General features: G+C 38.4%; 2 pseudogenes across 1 annotated transcript; one reads left to right on the top strand and one right to left on the bottom strand.

The window, feature by feature from the left end:
* Window positions 1-6,887: 6,887 nt before the first annotated feature.
* On the bottom strand, window positions 6,888-12,904 carry LOC148723252 (tolloid-like protein 1; annotated as a pseudogene). Its single transcript, XR_015991347.1, has 7 exons — window positions 12,716-12,904; window positions 11,930-11,968; window positions 10,364-10,511; window positions 8,964-9,223; window positions 8,096-8,490; window positions 7,653-7,715; window positions 6,888-7,424 (listed from the first exon to the last, which is right to left on the bottom strand). The product of XR_015991347.1 is annotated as a tolloid-like protein 1 (transcript).
* A 4,372-nt stretch (window positions 12,905-17,276) lies between these two features.
* LOC148723251 (tolloid-like protein 2) overlaps window positions 17,277-22,143 on the top strand; it is a 14,922-nt pseudogene continuing 10,055 nt past the window's right edge.

Raw genomic sequence — 22,143 nt, 5'->3', positions numbered from 1 at the left:
CGTTCTCTTCCTCTCCGAACCCCGGTGTTTTTTCTTTTCCTTTCTCTTATTTCCAGTAAATAGGCTTTGTTCTAGACCGTAAAAAATGCCTACATTTGGTGGAGTCCTGCTGACCATAATATGACTTGGCATTACCAAAGAATGGCAAATTATCAAATAATTATTAAGTTAAAGGCTGCATTGTCGAACACTTTCCTCTATCGATAGATAGCTATATATCAAACGAACTAATCTGATAGGGTTCGAATTCATGTCCCTCAAATATAGATATGGCGTTGCTGCCATGTTATGTGCAAACCCTACTTATTTTATCATTCTCTATTGCTCTACTTATCTACTAACGTATCTGTTTATTTTCCATTTATTTCTCAGGCATCGTGTTTTGCCACTTCATTTATTTGCATTTTAAAATGCAGTGAATGGAAAAAAAAAATGCAAAAAACAACAACAACAACAGCCTCCTGTTGTGCGGGAGGTCGAGGGTTCAAGCCCCGGCCGGACCAACACTCAGGGTCTTAAAATAATTGAGGAGAATTTGCTACCTTTCTATAATATCAAGAAATGGATAGATATTATAGTCCGGCTCAGATAAGTACGATTAAACCGGAGGCCCCGTCTCCTGCATGGTTAGTGGTGGGAGACGTTGATTTCCCACGCACGAGATTACTGTGTGGTGGATATCCTCCACTGGGGTGGGATGGGTGGGTTTACTGGGCCCGCAGTAATTGGCGCAAGCTGTTGCGGTGTCCCTGCATGTCGGCGAATATAATAAATTAAAAAAAATTAAATAAAAACAACAACAACATCAACAACAAAAAAACAAGGAACTAAAAGATAAAATTTTTAACCCTATAGTGGGTTTCATCTTTTTCTCGAGTTGAGTATTCTACAGTGCAAGCGGCTTTACGGTCGCGTCTTTTCAAGAAATTTTCAAAATAAGGTCGATATTCTCTCTAAGGTAATCAAATATCTTCGGAGAACACACTCGTTTTGTAAAAATTGCAGTAAGATGTTGACAAATATCACAACAGTAGGATAGAGAGAAAAAAATTGAAGAGCAGTCCTTTAAAGGTATTATGAAGTCAGCTCAGTCAAAAATTTAGCTGGTTATCAGGTTGAACTGTCGATCGCATCTGTGTTAGAGTTCCAAGTTGACAGAGAATGATTTTTTTCAACGCTTTTCTGTTTCGAGAAAGTCTCCAGGCAAACGCAAAAGGATCTAGACCACACTTTATAAACATTAGATTAAGACAAACTCTTTGGATGATGACGATTGCCTTGTACCGCTGACATGGATCGCAGTACACCATTAGGTAATATGAAATTGTTGCAAAAACTGCCGGAATAGTAGAAAATATAACAAAAATCAGCAACACTTTGCAAAATTTGTTATGGAGAGCGATTATTTTTGCGACTTCGTCCGTGTTGGCGCGCCCGTGATTGTTGGCGGCTCTGCGCAGATTCAAAGATCTCTTGGTCTGATCTTGAAAAGCGAAGTACAACAAAACGTAGGAGACAATGAGCAGTGTTGAGTTTACAGTTGAGTTGAAATATAGGTCCGCCTTGAAAACAATTTCCATGGAGACGTTTACGTGAGGAAGTACTGAAAAAATAGAAGAATTTATTGAAATGACTGCAATGAGAACTTGAGCACGACGCGAAGTTATCCAGCTTTTATATTTCGTTGGTCGAAACACTGCAATGAAGTAATCGACAGCTAGGGCGAAAACCATTCCGAAGGAAACATTAAGCGTGAGCAAAGAGATTGAAGATCCAACTTTTGCCAGGTTTGGCAAATTAGGTTTTCCAAAGTGGTCGTTGTACTCGAGGGTTGCAAAAATTGGTGCAACGATAAGCCCGGTGAAAACGTTCGCTATTGACATCGCTATAAGAAATGCGGACGAAGGTGCATGGAACGTTCTCAGTGGGTCCACGTAAGCTGTTAAAACTAAAACTCCATTGCTGATTACTGTAATAGGAGCTAACATAATTTTGAAAACTGCAAAAATTAACAGCTCTGGTTGCATCGAAGATCCGGAGGTGGTATTCAAGTTATTGGTGGAGTTCGAAAAACCCATCATTGTAGCCGAAGAAAACGATGTTGAAAGCTTTTAGACGACTGGGCAAATGTTAAAAAAATCTATCATAAGAATCCTTTTTAATAAAAAATCTTTCCTGAAAAGCAAATAAAGCTGGCCACATTGCTGCGCAATAAGCTGAAACCCTGTCAGTTTATGTCCATTGAAGTGTCAGCCGATAATTTGAATGGTTACCGATGAAAACCGTGGTGAAATAGAAACAGCTTCATCCAGCGGAAAGGCCTTTCATAAATCTTAGCCGGTTCAAAAAAAGAAATCGCAAGCAAGTGGTGACAGTTACATTGTTCCAATTAGATTTTTCTGAGGTGCAGGTATTATTTCCGCTGATTAATGATAGATGGGGAACAATCAGGAAAAGAAATGGCATGTAATGCCGTTGAAGGTAGATTGAAGAGTTTGTGAACAGTAAATTTCAGCTATCTTTACTTTAATAGTTCCTATGTTCAAAAAGCTGCTTAAACCTGTCTCTGGCCTTTGTTCGCCCGCGTTGAAATGGACATTGCGTGCATGGAAATGGACAATACCTTCAGTCGATTGGTAGCTTCCTGCCAACTTTAATCTAAGGTTAAATCGGATTGAGAATAGCACTCAATTAAAAGAAGAAAAATACTCCAAAAGTTTTGAAAGCGCTCTGTGAAAAGTACCCGATGCTTAGCTAGATGGCTAAGGTTCAAATGATAGTCAAAATTTAAATGCCAAAGAGCTGAATGTGTTTGTGTTCACAAAAATAATATAAAAAGCGAGATAGGACATGGACTACAAACACTGTGAGGAACCTTCACTCTTTCCGAGTCATTATTTCCCAAAGCTGTGGATTATCTGATTTCATTCTGTCCAAAGCTTTCTTCTTGCATTCCAACAAGTCATTGTTCATCCTAACACTCCATCGTATCCTTCCGTTCGCCTGTTGTCGTCGTCCATCCGCCATGACACAAATCACTCGCACATCCAAACAAAATCAAAATCAACTCAGCTAAAACTTCCGCTCAGAGACGCCAAATAGTCTCGCAAAACTGCGAGGAACCTTCGCTCTTTCCGAGTCATTATTTCCCAAAGCGGTGGAGCTTCCTTAAATAGCTGAGAATTAGAAAATGGATATCAACAGCCCGAAAACTTTTAAGCTATTTTTTCTTATTCCATATTGACCCACATATTGTAGGAGATATTCCTGCATGGAGAAAGCTTTATATTTTCCCAATTATGTAATTTTCTTGAGACTGATAATTTGTTCACCAAGGAAATCGCAGTTGATCAATGTTGCTTGAAATTATCAATTGACCTCTACAGCTTTTTTCCCCCCAAGTTTCCCAGGAGTAAAAACCATTTATTCTATTGAAACGATCACATCGAATATCCGTAGTTATGTAAAACAACATGCAGCATGGGCCAAAGGGAGTCCTTTTTTTGATAGGCAATATTTCTGGAATTCAAGGTTCGATAAGAGTATTCAATATTTTTTCAACGTTCCAGGGTCTACTTAATTAGGCGGAAGGCTTTTATTTCTTACCGGCAATCATATGAGCGGTTTTTGTGAGAATTGATTTTTGTCTTGGCAAATAGTAACCCAAAGGCTGACAACTGAATCGATGTTAGCGAAGTAATTAGTTTAATGTGTAAGGCTCTGTAAAATTCATTTAATATGAAAAAGTAGGACTTGAGTTTCGTATGATGTTGAAAACGAAACTGACTTTACAACCAATGGGTTTTAAAGATATTAAAAGCAATCTAAACCACTTTGGACAAAGAGAAAATAATTCGTATGTAGGTGAAGTAAAGGAAAAATTTCAAATATATGCTAATGATAGCATTGGCGAGTATATCAACATCACCTTTTTTTCTTTCAATCGTCATAACAGTATCAAATAAAGTACAATTATCGCTTAAAAGGTCATACCCGCGTCTGAAATAGTTTTTCTTGTCAAACAAAAAAATTCGCCCGGATGGAAGGAGGTTGAATTTCTGATTTGATCCCTCAGTAAGCTAATGAAACTCACGCTTCCTTTCCGTTGGGACAGGGAATTAAAATGCGAATGCACTTTGAGTGAGATACCGCTGAAAGAGTGTTGAAGGGGGTCGGGGAACTGGTACCGAATAGCGAAAGGTGTCATATTTATTGCCATAATCTGAAGGCCTCCAGCAGAGTGTAAGGTTTTTCGCGGGTTTCGTCCGGAACATCGATTTGCAAATTTTGTTTACATTACGTCTTGCAACGCGCAAAAAAAAAAAAAAAAAAGAAGAGAGAGGAGTTTCTGCAACATTTCGTTATGCTTGTGATTGGACAGTATAGCAGGACAGAGCACGTGTCATGCATGCCTCTGCAACTGGACCTTACGTGTCATTTGCGCGAACAGATCCTTTTATTCGTTTTCTCATGCAAAAAAATCAATTATTATATGTTTTATGAAGATTTTTCACCGATGGGTCTTTGGTTTCGTTGAGTTAATTTTTTTTAATCTAGTGATTGGTTAAATGGCAGGATCTTGCGTTGTCCAATTAAGTCTGTTATCTTACTCGTGGTTGATAAGCAGACTCGTGCTTCATGGGGAATCAGTCGTTAGATGACGAACAGAATAGGTCCCCACACAGTCCCCTTACATTACCTTTATTGCCCATAAGTGTTTATCGATTAATGTACAAATCATTACATTGCAAATGAGAGCCGGGATTTCAAAACCAAAGCAATCGCAATCATAAGGAACAGATGGGAACTTAAAACAAAAATTCGTGTTAATAGCCCAATGCGCCATAACCTTGAGTGATTGAGTTTTGTGTCAGATTTGTAAAAAAGAACGGATTTTTCAATTATAGAGCAAAGGGCATTAGCTAACACTACCTGAACTCGTGTTGTCCTGCATTGAGGTAACTACTTATTCCGGCCCGGATCACTTTCGGCACAAAGATGAAAATTGCCATTTCTGTGTCTTGTAGAAAATAATCTCCTTTCAGAAGGAGGTCGATGTGCCACAATCTTTAACAATTGTTTGTAGGAAACCGGGTTTTGTCATTGATTCATCAACCTGTCAGAGTGGCGCGAAAGGCAAGTGACGTGTCAGCAGCTGATTGGCGATATCAAACACACGCGAAAAAACATCCTATTTTTTTCAAGTGTCTTGCTGCGGCTTTTTTCGGGGCCTGAAATCCTTGTAACACCCCAGTTTATACGATGAATAAATTTCCAGATATCAGAATATTAATGCGTTCACTATCTCCATAGCAAAATATCCTTCCCTTTGATCCCATCAAAGGGAAGGATATTTTGGAATTCTTCGCCGTCATTAAATTCTTTGGGTTAATGAGCTGTTCTGTTGTTATTCGACATCGACGCCGCTATATGTGTCCGACCAGGGCAACTAGAATTCACAGTCAGATAATTGCGAAGGATTGCGTTAAAGATTTTGAAAAGTCTGAAATTGTCCGCTTATAAAGTCAAAATCTTCAATTGAAAAATACTTTAGGGACACGTCAACACTTCCAAATAATTTTTACAGTTCTGAAGAAGAGTCCCCAACTTTGCAAAGCCTCAGTAGAAGTCAGAAGGCTCGGTTTTGTTTTAAGTCAGAATTCGCATCTCGTTTGGGAATGAAGTTTTGTTAAATCCAAAACTAATTCCTTCGCTTGAAAGAGTTACATGCACATTTTCGAAACGAATATTATTCCGCGTTATTTTTTTTTCACTTTGAGCTCCTAATCAGGATGGAAAAGAAAAAGAATCTTGACAGTCTTGAAGCCTCGTGGCTTAACTCGCCGGGAACTAGTAGCTGAAGTGAAACTGTACGCGTTATTTTATGTATTCATGGCCACAAGGATTTTTACCGAAGTAGCTCCCTAGTAAAAAGGCAGGACTTGCCCGCGATATGTTATAAAAGTACTTAGGCTGCGTTAGCGTTAAGACGAAAAACTTAGCTGATGTTCATGGAAGTTTAACAAGGTAGCTATGCTACAAACACAGTTGGCCTTCATTCCCGGCTCTCGAATTAAACAAGTCATTCATAATTCTTAATGAAGCCAAATCTTTTTTCCATGTAATAAGTACTTTATTAACGAAGCTTGTTCGGTCAAAATTTTCTTTTTCAGTTTGGAGGGAGGGGGGCGGGGAACACGCGCGCTAGCTAGAAGCACCATTTGGAAAGATGAAGCGAATTCTGTGTTCAAACTGGCTACTTGACCTGGCATGATTGGTCAATCTTGCCCGCTCGAGATTGACACTTTGATTCCGCGCAAGAAAAAATGTCTTGGAGGATTTACAAAGTTCGTGACTTTAGCGCAGTGTGGGCAATGGGGTCGTAAAAAGTGGCCAGTACCTGTCACAATAAAGAAAACGTGAACGAGTTTTGTGAACGGTTTATTGTGTTATAAAAACCTTAAAACATAAAAGTTAGAACACAATAGGATCTGATTTTCCCACTGCTATGTTTGCTTTTTGATAAAGCTTTGATCAACCAAGCTTGTTGGTTCAGGATGGCTGAATGTTAGGCTTGTTTCTTTTTACCTTTTTACTGTCCTTGACTTGGTTTCAGTCCATAAAAATGCAAGAATAAACTATGCCAATGTCCAGCCATCTTGATCTCACGCTTGACCAATAACGCATTTAGATAGATATTTTGAAGAGGCTTATATTGTTGTTTAAGCTTTTTCTAGTCTTGTGGAATCTGGTGACTAGTAGTCTAGACCGCAATGTTATTAACCTGCGGTGTGCGTTCGGCACATACACAGAAAAAGTTAAAAAATTTGTGCTTGAGTGCATGAGAGAACCGCCGTGTCGAAACTTGTGCTCGCTATGTACTCGTTGTGTTGTTTTGCCGAGCGTGGCCGCCCCGTTTTATACTGTCACTGTTAGAAGTTTCTTATTAAGTATTCGTTGATTAAAGTCGATTAATTCAGTCTTGTGGTTTACACAAGTCTGAAGGCTTTCAAACCGGCTTAATTAATGTCTTACTCTCGTTTTTCTTGTGCTGAGTTTATGCACACAAATGAAATCAATTCAGCACTAAAACTAGTGTGAAAAACTTAACCAGGTGCAAAAAATAAAACCATAACAAACAGAGAAATTCCATCTGCTAAGACAAAAAAATGATCTAAGAAAGATTTCTAGAAAATAAAAACACTTCACAGAGAAAAAATGCCTCTAAAAGTCCTTGATATTGAAACTCTTCAGTTTATAATCAGAGTTTAGCTAAATGCATATGATTAAAACCTTCAGTAAACAAGATACATCTCCTTGATACACTTGACAGGACTAGAGCAAGTTGTTCTTTGACACGTGCATGATCAGAGCTGAGAGAAACAGAAGCATCATTGGACCGCTGACACACACTCTTCCCTGTCCTGACAAAATGAAAAAGATAGATTTTAGGACAATTTACCTATCATTCATTTTCATGGTAAGTTGACTAGACAGAAGAAAAAGGTTAGTTTTTTTCAAACAATAATAAAAATTAAACACAAACAAAACAAAAGCAAAGCAAACAAACTAAAAGATTGGCGGAAGTAAGAATGGCTAACCGGAAAGCTAGATCATTACTAATAGGGGAGGAAAGGAAAATGATAACTTACGATTTCCTGGCTTAGTCGGGATTTCAGGCTCGGCATTGTCCACTGTCATGAAAGCTTTGGATACTAGAATATTAAGACGAGACTCAGGGGTCGCAGCGATTATAAGGCTAATGAATAAACGTGGTAAGCTTCTAAAGAAACTGTGGTGCCGCGGCGGTGGAAGTAACGAGGTAATTTTGGTTTTATCAACTGAGTTGATAATGTAGATTGGCCACCGTAAAGGGTTTCAACGCTGGCGTTTCGAGCGTACGGCCCATACCACGTTTAAACTACAATATTGACGTTGTGCTATCTTGGCAAGTGATGAATTCCTAAGATGATTATTCACTAAGATTTGAATGACGTATACTTTCTAAAGGAGAAAGATGTAAAAATCTCATATGTGCCCCGTTACATGTCGGAGAAAAAATGCAAACTTAGCAAAACTCATTGTCATAACAAACCTGCTTTAAATGAAGCTTTAAATCCCTTGTACTTAGTATTGGGTTCGTTAGTACTCACAAACTGAACCCAAACCATGTTTCCTTTACTCTGTATCGAGTTCGGCTTTGTACTTCCACACAGACGATCGGTCAGAAATGGACGGTAATGACCAGTTATTGTTGTAGGATTACCGACCTCTATGGCTGCTTCACGGAACTCAAGATAGACTAAACTACAGACCCAACTGTCCTCCAGCTCAAATATATCAAAGTCTATTTGTACCAAGTGTCCTTCAGGAACAATTAAGACCCACAGTTCTGCGTAAGGCGAAGGGTAGTTCTCGATATGCCAGCTTTTGGTGTGCTAAACTCAATTGTTTCATCTTCAGTTGCATTAAGATAATTAGCTCTAGTCCCTGCAAAATTAAAGTAGTCTTTTATCGATCATCTACCTCAATCTTAAAAAAGGAGGTGTACTTTATAAACCTCGTGATTTAGATTCGGGTTCTGGATGGACCTAGTTTGAAATTACGTCCGAATATGATAAAATTTACATCGCAGATTTCCCCATCACACGCGTTTATAAGTGAAAATAAGCAAACAAAGTTTGCTTTCATTATTTGACTTCTTAGTTGGGGATCTTTTCGTCTACTCAATTATTCTCCACCTGAGTAGTTCGTATCATTTCATGATATTTTACCATTAGCCACACCCTCATGTCCTCAACCTTGCTTCCCTGGCTCAAGTCAAGAAATACTTATTGATGTGAAGCTTTAAAACCTTAAACCTCCTATGCAAAAATTATTCAAAACGTTTTTTTTTATGCTTGCGTGATTGATGCCTTTTTTTCCTTTCTCTGTTTGTTTGTTTGTCTTTTTATATCACCCACCTTCGTTAGACACAGCAATGAAGGAGACGTTGAATCCTTTGTATTCTACGGTATCATCCGACACGAAACGATAGTAGACCGTCGTTTTAGAAACAAATTGTTTAATAATACCGGCATTCTGATCAACATCAAGGATATATTCCTGTAAAAAGTTGTAACTGCATCGTCCACAATCTTTCATCGCTCCTGGTAAATCATTGTAAGAAGGACTATATTGAACATAGTCCCGATCACAACTAATGCTCATTTCCAAGTCCATGCTGGGAAAAAAAAATCGAAGCATACAATTTGTATTCATTTCTTACCAAGCACAAGAAGAAAGCAAAAAGGGGTTAAACATTGGATCCACGGAGTGACCAATAAAAACAAGTTGTATTTTTTTTTGCTTTGGTGATGTGACCGAGTAATGAAAGTACTTGTAATGTTTTGATATTATTCTACCGGAAGTTGTCCTAGCGGAAGTTCTAAGACATTGCAAAGGATCATGGATACTTGTATGGGCCATGCTTTCCGGTTGTCATGGCGGATGAATAAAGACTAGTTTCGTTTTATAGTTTAATCTGGGTTATTGCGCGGCCATCCAAGTGACATCGTTACAGTACTGGTCGTCTAATTTCCACGGGATCAAGTCCTCAAAGCTGTGCGGACTCTACGGAATTTTTTTATCGTCCGTATTGATACTCCTTCTCTGTACGTTTTAGGAAGCGAACATATCTGGAGGACCCCAGGTAGGAGAGTCTCAATTGGGTTAACCGTCAACCGTCAAATAGCCAAAATATAAACCGACAACCGTCAAAAAGGCAATATTTTTACCGTCAACCGTCAAATAAGCAAGCCAGTGTTAGCCGTCAAATGTCTCAGATATCCTTAATTAAGAACTAAAAGATTGCCTTAATTGAGGTCAATAGTTTTGATATATCACAAAAACACATATATGTAAGTCCTTTAACTTCTAGTCGCGAGTAAAACTGGCAAGCAACAGAGCTGACTTCCGGCGCGGAAATACTTCCGGTGCCGTAAAACGTTATTCAGTTGTTAATAAAAGGTGTTATTAATTAACAGTTCTTTATAAAAGCGTTATTATGAAAAATTACAACCAAATTCGCGCGTTTTAGTTCGTTTCATAATCGACATTCCAAAAAATTAACCGTCAAACGTCAAATGACTAACTTTAACCGTCAACTGTCAACTTCCCCCCCCCCCCCCCTCCCCACCTAGACCCTCAGGTAGGTGAGGTAACCCGCCTAGAGGTGGTCGGAAAATAGCCCACTTTTACATACAATCTTCTGCTTTGGAAATCCGTCGCGATAATGATTGACAACAACAAAAGTAAATTACAGCATTGCCTCTGACCCTCATAGTTCGCATGTTATTGAAAGGCATGGAAATGTAGAACTTACCCTAAGGTACGAAGTAAAATACCACGATAACCTATGGGAACTTGAATGCTCCAACATTTGATCTCATTGTTGCCATAAGTACCGCCTGACTCGGGATATATAATGTTACCGCTGAAAGCTGTGATGTTTGTAATACCATTGGGACAGGCTAAAGCAAAGTCAAAGGTTACATTTAGTTACTACTTTCCATTCTCTTTAAATTGGGTAAACCGATTCTCTTACAACAGATTTCAGTATTTACTGAATTAGCAGAAAAAGGTGTATATCATTTTATCTAACAAAAAAATAGCAGTACTACTAATGCCATATTTGTTCCGAGGAAAGCAAGATGGTATTTTAACACTCAAATTGTTTGTCTTAAAGATAGAGTTTATAAGTTGATGACTAATAATTAGCCATTCACGAGAGTCACCGTTAAGATGCATTTAGTTGACCTATAAATAAGTGACAAAGTGGCATATCTCAGCTCTGCGACACTCGTTTTAAAGATTCGCCTTTCCACGAGTATCACTTAAGAAATTGAAACCCTAGATGTGAGAGATTCAAGTTGTAAGTGAAAGAGCTGCTATAACAACGATTATCACTGGTAGGTTGGACAAGGTTACAATTCGTATTTTTAAAATTGTAGCGGGACTTACGACGCTCAGATCAATTAGAGATATAAGAGGGTGCAATTCCCTTAAGTCATCGAAAAATTAAGGTGAGCTATTGATCGTACCATCTATATTCCCATTAACTACAAGGTAGCAAAAGGCAATATTAGATTGTATCATAAAATGTTTCCAAAGCTCACAAGGATCTTAGAGCATAATATATAGCAAACAATTATTCAGCATCGTATTCATCTTGAGCAGAAGTGGGCTGCATTAATCAATTTGCACGATTTGGGGCAGTGTGTCCATCGTGTTCCACAGTTGCTATCAAAGTCTGAAAAAACCGATCTGAGTGCATGAAAGTCCATCGCCAGATAAAATTCGTTAGAGAAAGGAAATTTCAATGCTTGATTGTAGTATTTTTTGATTTTGAAACATTGAGAAACAGCTTAGCCGAGAAACTACAGCCTCAGGGTAGCTATCATACAGACAAAGATCTTTTTATGCACCACGCCTAATGAATATGCTCTAGAAAGTATTTTTCCATCAATTAGGGAACGGAACTTCAGTGCCGCCAATTTTTCAATTTTCCACTTTTGCTTTTTCGGGTTTTCGCTTCAGTCGATTCTAGCCTGATTTCCTTTTTTTCTTGTTCTGAATTGTGGGTATGTGTGCGTTTGCGACCGTTTGTGACCATTTGTGACCCACTCTATGCGAATAACGATCAATGAGGTGAAGGGCGTAAACACTCATCAACTGAAGCACCATGATTATTTAACAATTATATTATGAGCCGGAGATTTTAAATGGTTTCAGGAAAAATCCGTGAGACGTTCAAAACTCCAAAACAGAATAGGCTCATTTGTTTAGCTTTTATAATGTTAGGGTTCTCACTTCATACCCCACTCAACACGCGCAAGGTAGCGAGTAGCGAATGCAATCAGATTGTGGTATTTTGTAGTACGCAACTTACTTGAATCGCTCTGTCCGTTTTTGAAGAAAAGTGCCAGAACTGAAACGAGGAAAAACTCATTAGTCATTATATTGAAAAAAACAAAACAAAACAAAAAGGCAAGAGATGGTCTTGTACACTGTTAGCTACCTCTACCTCTGGAGGAGACTGAAACATAAGCGAGAGGAAATTAGGAAGAGTGAGGTTTTTGAACGAAAGATAATGAATAAACCAAGCGGATGTTGTGACACAGCTTGAAATTCAAATAGATTCGAAACTTATAAAACATATTCATAGGGCAAGGCGCATGAAAAGCTTTGTCTGCACATTAGCCGCCCTGAGGCCGTAATTACTCGGCTGAGCAATTTCTTGATGTTTGAAAATCATGCATTGAAATTTCCTTTCTCTAATGGATTTCAACTGACAAAGGACTTTCATGCCTTCAGTCTGGTTTCTTAGATCAAGCTTATCAAAATGCACTGAGCCAAAAACACAGTAAATGTGATGATACCTGAAGTGAAGGATATCATTCACTTCAAATATCAACACATTTACGAACTTATTTTAGAATCCTTGCCGTACTGAACGCAGTCTGTTGAGGCTGGGCACTTTGGTCTTACAGGACGTTCACGAAGTGAAATCAGTAGGCGAACTGTTTGATCCTTGACACAACCTAAGGGATCTAAAGGGATTGATAATCTAAACTGAGGGCTGTTTGAACTTGATGTGAAAGCGAGAAAAGTGATGCCGTTGAGTCGCTATTTGGAAAATACTAATGTCTTAATACATGAGGGATGAACGACTTACCAATGAGAGAAGCAGCTGTAACGAGTTGGCTGGATTTAGATACTTTCATTTTTCTTCACCGCAAAGTTCCTTTTTGTCAAAACAGTAAAAGATCGGAGTTCACTGAGATGAGTAGGATGTCCGCACTGTTGTAAAAACGTCAGCGACGTTCTTATCTCACTGTGTCTGCTAACACAGATATGCTTCAACTTACCTAACGGTAATTGGTCGCGATCGGTGGACCGCAATAGGGCTGTGGAACCCGCAAATATTTAACCCTAGCCTAAGAGTGAATCTTTGCAATGTTGACTTTTTTAATCAGGGAATAAAAGACTAAACAGAAAAGAAAAGAAAAAAAGTGTGGTTAGTCACCTGTAGCCTGCAACACTGACACAATTGTACTTTGTCTTCACCCAAATACATACTATATATGTTCAACATTCTATATGATTACATCACGCGCTTTAAGTAAATCAGTATCGTTATGAATGAGCTGGGACATTAATATGCATAACAGGATAGAGAACAGAACATTCTGGAGTATCACCCTTGAATTATATTTTACAAATGGCTCAGGATTGAAAAGCATGAAGCCTTGAGCTGCAGCATAAAAGCATTCGGATTTTGTGTTAAGCAAGCCATTCTATTCTCATTATATTTTTATTAACAGCTCAATCACTAACCTTAGAAAAACTTAAGCTTTCGCGAAGCGTACGTCTTTCACTGGTTATCAGTCGACAGATTCGAGCAATAATAGGACAGTGTACGCGTTATGCATGTATTTGGAAAGTTAGGGATGGGCTGACACCGATACCAAATATTCGATACTGACGATACAGATCGGAAAATAATATCGATACTAGCGAAAAGTATCGTTGGTCTCGATACTGCAAGTGACCTACCCGTACTTTGTCTCTCGCCAGCGACCAACCGTTAACAAGGAGTCGAAAAGACTTTGGGCTCGAGATTGGGCAAAGAGCACCAGTGTACCAGTGACAGTAGTGGCATGAGCATTGCGAGAGTGTGCTCATTGATGACCATGAGTTTTGACTTAAGTACGTCCTTAATCCGAATTAAGATATTTGACTGTTTCATTGTCGCTTCTCTAGCGTGTTCTATAAAGTACTGAATACTGCATAACTTTAAAAGTGCAGAGATTTATCTGTTGAATAGCGTCATCGATATCCGTCCTTTGAACAACTAGGCACAGAACTTTGCGTTTTCCAGTTCGTTCTGTAATCATAATTGTACGGCAGTTCCAGCAAGTAATAAAGCATCTAGCTGATTATCAACTCCAGCGAATATTAAAAATTTCACCTAACGACGGAGAAATATGTAAAACGACTTCTGTACCATTTAATGAAAGACAAACGCTCTTGCTTTAAAAGAAGCTTTGAATCCCTTGTACACAGTAGTAGAGTTTCGATTGCTTTCGAACTGAACCCAAACCATGTTAAGTTGACGCAGTATTGAGTTTGGTTTTGTATTGAGTCCACCCAGGCGACTGGTCAGGAATGGACCAAAATGGCCTAATATGAGTGAAGGATCACCAACTAAGATCGATGCTTCACGGAACTCAACGTAATAATTTTTGCAATCCTCATTGTCCTCCATATCGAAGTCTTTCTGGACCTTCCGTCCCACAGGAACAATTAAAAACCACTGTTCTGCGTAATGTGAAGGGCAGTTCTCAATGCCAACTTTTGGGGTGCCGAAATCAATAGTTTCATCTTCGGTTGCATTTAGATAGTCTTTGTCACCCTCTGCAAAATGAAAGTAGTCTGTTACTAAATAAGAAATAAACAAATACAATAAAGGTTATTAATATAATTAATATTTGTTTATATATGTTTAATAAAATTTAATTTTAACGAATTCAGATAAATTTTAACTCATGATACTTAGCATTTGTGCCAAGTTTGAGCCAAATCTGTGATTTAAGCTTTATCGCCCCCTGCCGGTTCTCTCGTGTACACGCCGTCTTGATCTCTTGTCTAACCGTGTTGGGCCCGAAAACTGCTGAAAATTTTAACAAATACAGGATTGATTTTCTGAACTGTTATGGAATGATTTTCTGATTTTGTTAGTCTCTCCCTTTAGGTGTTTCGTTTAATATGATAATGATTGACAGCAGCATGAGATGAAATCGGAAAGAAGTCTGAGCTACTTATTACTGGAGAGCGTGGACACGGAAAATATACCTGGAAAATGATATGATATGTGGGCATACGTATGTGGAACTTCAATCCGCCTACATTTGGTTTCATTCTTGCCATAATTACCTGACTCAGGGTATACAAGCTTACCGCTGGAAGCTGTAATGTGTAACAGATGAACTGTAGGGGGACTGGACACGAACTGGTCGAGCGGAGTCACGGCGATAGAACGTTTAAAATGCATGTTCGGTTGAACTTTTGAACAGTGTGATGTGCGATAACTGGCGGCGGTTATGCTACCCTTTTAAGCGGGATTGCCGCACAACTTGGGGTGGCTTTTCGCTGTTACATATGTTTGTTATGCCGTTGGGACGAACTATTGTAAAGACAGAGAGGAAGTTTAAAATTTGACTTCATTTCTCACCCAAATTGAGGTGAAACCATTGTTTTCAGTCAATTTTTATCATCTGTTGAGTTGGCACGAATAGCCTGAGGTTCATTTTATTTTCGAATGGGCCAATTCAGCGGTGAATTTTTAAAAACTTCTGCTTTTTCGCTCCAAAATTTGGTATCTTTTCCAATGTGAAAATAGTAGGAGAACTTACGTCATATCTTGTTTTGGGGACAAAACTGATGGTAAGAAGTGTCACTGATCGAATTTTTTCCATGAGAGAATGATTGTCAGACGTCGCTTACACTTTTGAATCCAGACGAATCGAACCCTGCTGAACTCGGTATGAAATAAATTTAGAGTGAAAATCTCGCAGCGGAGCCTTATAACAAAGGAAATCTGGTCGCTTATCAAGCGAATAAAATTGAGTTTTGACGTCCTGACCAAAAGATCGTCCAGTCAGTCTATACCTTCAGACAAACAATTGCGTTCTGCAAGAGCGACAAGGCTCATTTCGGGCACAAGTTAGGACATTACATACTTGGAGAATAAATGGGAAACCAGAAAAGGGAGCGCACAGGCAGGAGAACAGGAGAAATCCTACGCAAGCCCACTGCTCGTGCTTCAGATATGGTGCAACCTGGTGAAGAACAAAGTTGGAAAGCACTTGTCTCATACCGTCAGCCTCAATTCAAGATTCACCAACACAGTTATCGACTGTTTGATTTACTGTTATGTAAACTTTGGATGGCGGATCTTTAGCTAACAGCTCCATGAAATCAGAATAATAACCCGAAAAGACCTATTACTGGATACGGATGCGCTCAATTTTCTTTTATTACTTAATCACTGAACTCAGCATTATTATAAAAGTGTCAAACCTTCGACACCTTTTGGACAGTCATTCCACAGAAAATAAATCAAATTTGATCACATTTCCATCCGTCTAACCGACAAAAGACGCAACCTTTTCTGCACGATTTCGAAAATGGCGGATATGTCGAATGTGTGTCATCTTTCTACGCTCAAACATACAGACTCACACACCGATCGCGGTAGACCCTCTCTAAAAGATGGCGTGTGTAATGAGCGTATATTTCGAACCGGTCATTCCGCAAACTCAAAATAGCAAAAGAATCAAATGATTTAGCGAAGGTCTCTCTAGAATCAAACCAGAAATCGAATGAGTCATCAGTGAACAGAAAATGTGGACAGAGAGACAGGAGAACATTTGCTGATAAATACAAGGTGCCTCGTGATCAAACTCTGGGAAACAACAAATACCCCATTCACACCAAAGCCTAAACATGCTTTAAAGCTGTTTTGTTAAACATGGTTTAACACAACAGCTCCATGGAAGCTGCTCAAATCAATATTTGGTTGACTTCAAATGTGGCACATTGAAAATACATTTTAGCAATTGCTTGAATCTTGTGGAAAATTTAGTTTTTCAGTTCTCTGCTTCTGATTTTTATTCAGTTAAACCTGGTTTAACTAAACAAGTTTTCTGGTGTGAATGGGGTAAAAGATGCCATGTTGGACTTTCATCAGTGAGGATAAACGTGATTGTTATATTTATGTGGCCTCTATCATGATTATGAAAGCTTACATCATTTTGTTACGATTTTGCTCAAATAGAGTATATTATCTGTTGTTATTTTTCTGTTCGTTCCATTAGTTATGTCGCTTTTGTGCGAATATTAAACTCACGTATTTCTTATGCAGGAATGTTTGTTTCGTACAAACAACGCGGTGTTAAATGAATGTGAATAATGTATAATTTGGACAAAGTAGCGCCATGCATGCAACAAAAGTATGACGAATCAGCGTTGTGTGCACAACAAAATGATGTTACAAAAGAAATAAAGCGATGCCAAAGAATTCAGATCTCATTATGCGGTGTTTGTTAATCGTTGTGATATTAACAGTGTGATTCAATAATTGTGGAATATCAGTACAGTATGTCTACAGAAAGGACTTTTGAATCACTCTTGTCACAAAATTACTCTTCATTTATTCTGACAATAGAATGTAAATGGGTCTCAGTATCTATCATACTGATAATGGAGGTTATGAGATATTTGATTCTCATGCAAGAGACGAATATTGTAGAAGCCATCCCTCAGGTACATTTGCACTATTAGAAATACCATCTGTTCAGGGCTTAGTACAGTATTTCCAGACTATACACTCCCTCAGTGACAATTATGAACTCATAGGAGTGCAGCTAAGTACATATGAAATAACTGCAGTGAACAGTCTGAGAGAAGAACACAACTGCTCTTGAAAACAATGCCACGCTGTAGGGCTTTATGCAATGTGTTACTAAGCAGCAAAGTCTTGTAGTTATTAGAATTCCAGAGCCTCATGTTGCATAGCTGACCGAGGAAATAAATTATATCGTAACATGGGCATCAACAGGCATCTAAAAAGGGAAGATTTATGCATGAGTCTTAATATTTGTGGAGTTGAGATATCAGTCCAAATTAAAGCCCAAAGCTATGGGATGTTTTCCATTGGTTTAAACTATAAAAAAAAGTTGGAAAACTTAATTTTCAACAACTACAGTGGAAATACAGGGTTTTTATAGTGGCTTGCAAGTTGCTGTTAGGTATCACTTGTACTTTTCAACAAACAGTCAGAGCAAAGTACATGCTTTCCTTACTGACCTATGAAGATACTTGTGAACTTGCAATGCAAGAAATGAAAATAAGTGGTAAACCATCATTAGAACAAGCTATTTCTAACATTAAAATTGTCACTAAGAAACTTAAAGCAGGTATTGTTTGCTATGAAATACAGTTTTTGTCTTGCTCATCTAACATGGACCTTCATCAAATCAGACACATGCAAAAGCACAGACGAAAATATAATTATGATACTTTGGAACCTGCTCCAAAAATGAAAAGACTGCTACAGGTAAATTTTAGAAACAAAAGCAAATCCAAAGTTAGACAACAGCACGAGAGTGAGACAATCCCAACTATTGATATCTGCATTAATTAATTCAAGGAGAAAATCAGGGAAGGTCCTTATTAGATATATAATTAGGTACATATCAGGTATATAATTGTACAATCAATTGAGTATAAATGATGATTATTGCTTAATGTATTACTTTTATATTGCTTAATGTATTACTTTTTATTGCTTAATGTATTACTTTTTACATTCCTTTTTCCCTCTGTTGTAAATCTTAAACATAGTATGCTAGCTTTTAATCTTTTAATAAATATTTTCCTTGTGAAATCATGTGGTAGTGACCATCTCAAAAGCAATTGCTACTATGGTCACTGCACACTTCTCCCTTTCCTACAATAGGTAAAACTAAGTTCTCTCTATTTTCTCCTTTTATTTTATCTCACTTGTAGTTAATGATATAAATAATGCAAAATAAAGATGATGATGATGATGATGAGGTATGCTATGCATACAATGTTTTCACGATGAAATATACTTCCTTGCATTCAGGCCCTTATAATTACAATTTCATAATATATCTTTTTAACACGTGCATCAATTGGCATGCACTTATCACCCTTGGGAAGGGGACTCCTTAACTAAAAGGGACTGGGGTGCTCGTTGTACCTTTTAGGGCAACCTCGTTCCCAGGGCCTTTACCCTTAGCTTGGGGCCAGCTAAGGGAAAAGGCCCTGGGAACGAGGTTGCTTTTAGGGGTTAAAAAAGGTGGGTTTGATACCTCTTAGGCTGTTGAGCCTCAAAAGGTCTACAGTAGCAGCTTCTGTGACACCTTTTAGGGCATTGCACCAAAAATATATGAGAGTGCGTTGATGTAGAATTGGTGTCTCTCAGGGGTGAAAAAAAATTTATTCCACGCCCACAAACCAGGACCTTGGTACAATACAATACAATACAATACAATACAAATACTAAGGTAACTCCTTAGTATTTCTTTTAGAACCACTTCGCACCCCAAATGGTCAACACTCATAACAGCACGTCTCCCTGTAGCCCGACTAACGATCTTGGATCGTCTTGTTTGATTTCAAGGGATATGAAAGCGTATAGTACTGTCACATACTATAATTACAGTATTATGGAAGCGTATAGTACTGTCACATACAAATGGAGATTTGATTTTCAAACTTAAGGCGACAGAAAGCGTTAAAATCGATGAATAAGTTATTTCTTACGCGTGGGGAAGTTAACACCAACAGGTGATGATAAAATAACAGCAAGTACATATCAACATTCTCATCTGACTACACATTTACGTTAAACAGAGATTTGCGTGTGAAGTTTTGCCTTCACCAAATGATTTCGGTCACTGTACTATAATAATAATAAACACTTTATGTAAAGAGGGTTAATACTGAATAGCCAAAGGCTAATGAACTTGGGGCCCTCGGATTAATTACAAACTATGAATACAAATATAATATAAGTTAAAAACCTAAATTTATGAGAGACGCGAATAGTTGAAATACAATAAAATTAAAAACTACCTTAAAATATAGATATAAATTATGTTAGATATAAAATTCAAATCCTAAAGCGGTCTAAATGTTACCGCGCTGCGAAGATCGTTTTAAATAAATGAGTTTTTAAACACCCCTCTGTCACAGACCTGGTAGAACCTGGTTGTTCACCAGGTTTTCAACAAAACTTCTACCAGGGCATACATAACAGAAACAAGAACGGAATTCCAAACTCAAACTTGAGACTTTTTCTTGCAGGGGAGCACGCCTCACCAGGGAAACTAAAATTCTACAGCAGGGAGGAAAAAAATTCACCAGGGAGTTTTTAAAAAGCCACCAGGTGCCAGGGAGGTCAAAATTCTAACAGGGAAGGCAAAACAACTCACCAGGTCGGGATCGAACGGGTCTGTGACAGAGGGGTGTTTTTTTAAGTACTTAACGGACGGTCTGATTTTCTGATATTTAGAGGCACATTACTCCAAAGTCTTGTTGCTAATACAGCAAAAGAACGGACTCCTTCAGTCTCACGCTTATAGTAAGGATAGATAGAATTATAGCTGGCATACCGCGTGCTTCTATCATGTTGTGCCTGTAATTGTTCATTGTTAAGTTTTCATTGAGATCGTTCGAAAGAGAGCTATTTACGCGCTTATAAAAAATATCACATTCGTTAATTTTACTCTGTTCATACCCACCCCAGCTTATTAAAAAGTGTCACAGAGGGTGCTAGGCTGCCGGCATAGAAAATGATTCTAGTTGTACGCTTCTGTAATTTCAAGATTCTGTATAGTAATTCCTTGTCACACGATGACCAAATGACCTCAGCATAGCTCATAAACGGGCGAATGGTAGCATTATAGAACAACAATCGCTGTTTAAGTGTCAGAAAGCCTCTGAATTTTTGCAAGATGTTATTAATGACAGGGAAATGTTCTTTACGTTTGTCTCTTGTTATATCAGCTATTTTACTACTTTATTTTGAAACAGTTTTACACAAGAATTTTTTCTGTTCACATTTCGAAACTTCAACATCCTCACCAAGTAACCCACGGGCATTTGCCTGTCGTGCGTCACTGGGGTGGGAAAGTTTGAACCGAAAATGCGAATTCCTTCCAGCCTGATACAAGTGTTTTATGTTATAGTGTTAACTAACAGTTTCAATGTGAATGTGGGTGCTGGCGTCAGAGCTTGAAGGAAATACTGATAATACGATTTGGAATAAACGGTGTAGTAGGGGTTGGTGTGGCTTTTTAAAAGAGAATTTCGATTTTTCCAACTAATTTAGTTCTAAAGGGCTTTTGTGAAACAACAACAGCAAACGACAACTTTATGTTGTGCTTGAGAAGTTTTCTTTTGACTCGAAGGTTGATAAACGGATAAAGTCGACTCAGAATTTGTCTTAAAGCCCAAACAGTCATTTGTGTTTGCAGTTGAATGGTTAGCTTCAACGAGCGATCCACATTTTGAATCTATGATTGCAAGCTTTTCTTTCACCTCAACGGGCAAATGTAACTCAATGGTCGAATTATTTACCTTAACGGGCAGAGATTTTGACTCAACGATCAAATTCAGAGCCTCAACGGGCGAAGAATACTGTGAATGATTTGCCTGTAGTACCGAAGTCGCTTTCGACATAAGGCAGGTGGGCTTCGCACCTTCCTCTCTTTTCTCCCGAGACCAGAAAGTTGCTGTCGGCAGTTCATGTACTCCAAATGGAAGCATTTTTGCCTAACACTTCACTGCTGCTGAATGCCCTGAGAAAAAAATGATCTCTATGAAGTAGGATTTGATTGATATCTTGGCACCTCCATTTGCGAATCGGCAAAAATTGCTCACATAATAGAGCAGCCAAACACGTAAAAAGCTCTATTCCTCCTCGAGAGTCATCACTAAACCGTTCATGACCTTAATGAATACTTCCACAAGCAATTAAAGACATCTATATAAAAAATGATCTTGTTTATCGTGTTCTTGATTTCTAGCAGAGCGGGACGGCTGTAAACGTGTACTGCTATTGCTCGAAATCGATAGCTACTTCCACGTGCACTTTACGTGATGTCATCACAAGCACCCCGGATATAAAAAACGTAATCGACTGCGCATGTCTCCATGTTATATCTGACAAATTTTGGGTTTTTTTCACTATTGTAAAAAACAGGCTGCTGTCTCGCAAGGGCTCGCCAGCAATAAGTTAAAAGATAACGAGTTCATGCTCGCAAGGATATGACTCAGAAAAAAAAAGGTCTATAGGGCACTGGTCAATGATTAGATTGTTGCGGTCACCGATTTTTCCTTTATAACTAAAATTGACCAATTTTAGCTTCTTGGTTGGGGGGGGGGGATTTGAAGAAATCCCAGACCTTGAAAAAAATGACTTTAAGAGACTTTGAGAGTGCAACGAAAAGCAGTGAGAGCATTTAGAGCATTCCTAAGCTCTTTAGTGAATGTGTATGTAAGAAATTC

The sequence above is a fragment of the Stylophora pistillata genome, chromosome 9, assembly GCF_964205215.1.
Source record: "Stylophora pistillata chromosome 9, jaStyPist1.2, whole genome shotgun sequence".
Classification (NCBI taxonomy): Eukaryota; Metazoa; Cnidaria; class Anthozoa; order Scleractinia; family Pocilloporidae; genus Stylophora; species Stylophora pistillata.
This window is presented reverse-complemented; position numbering and strand designations above follow the sequence as displayed.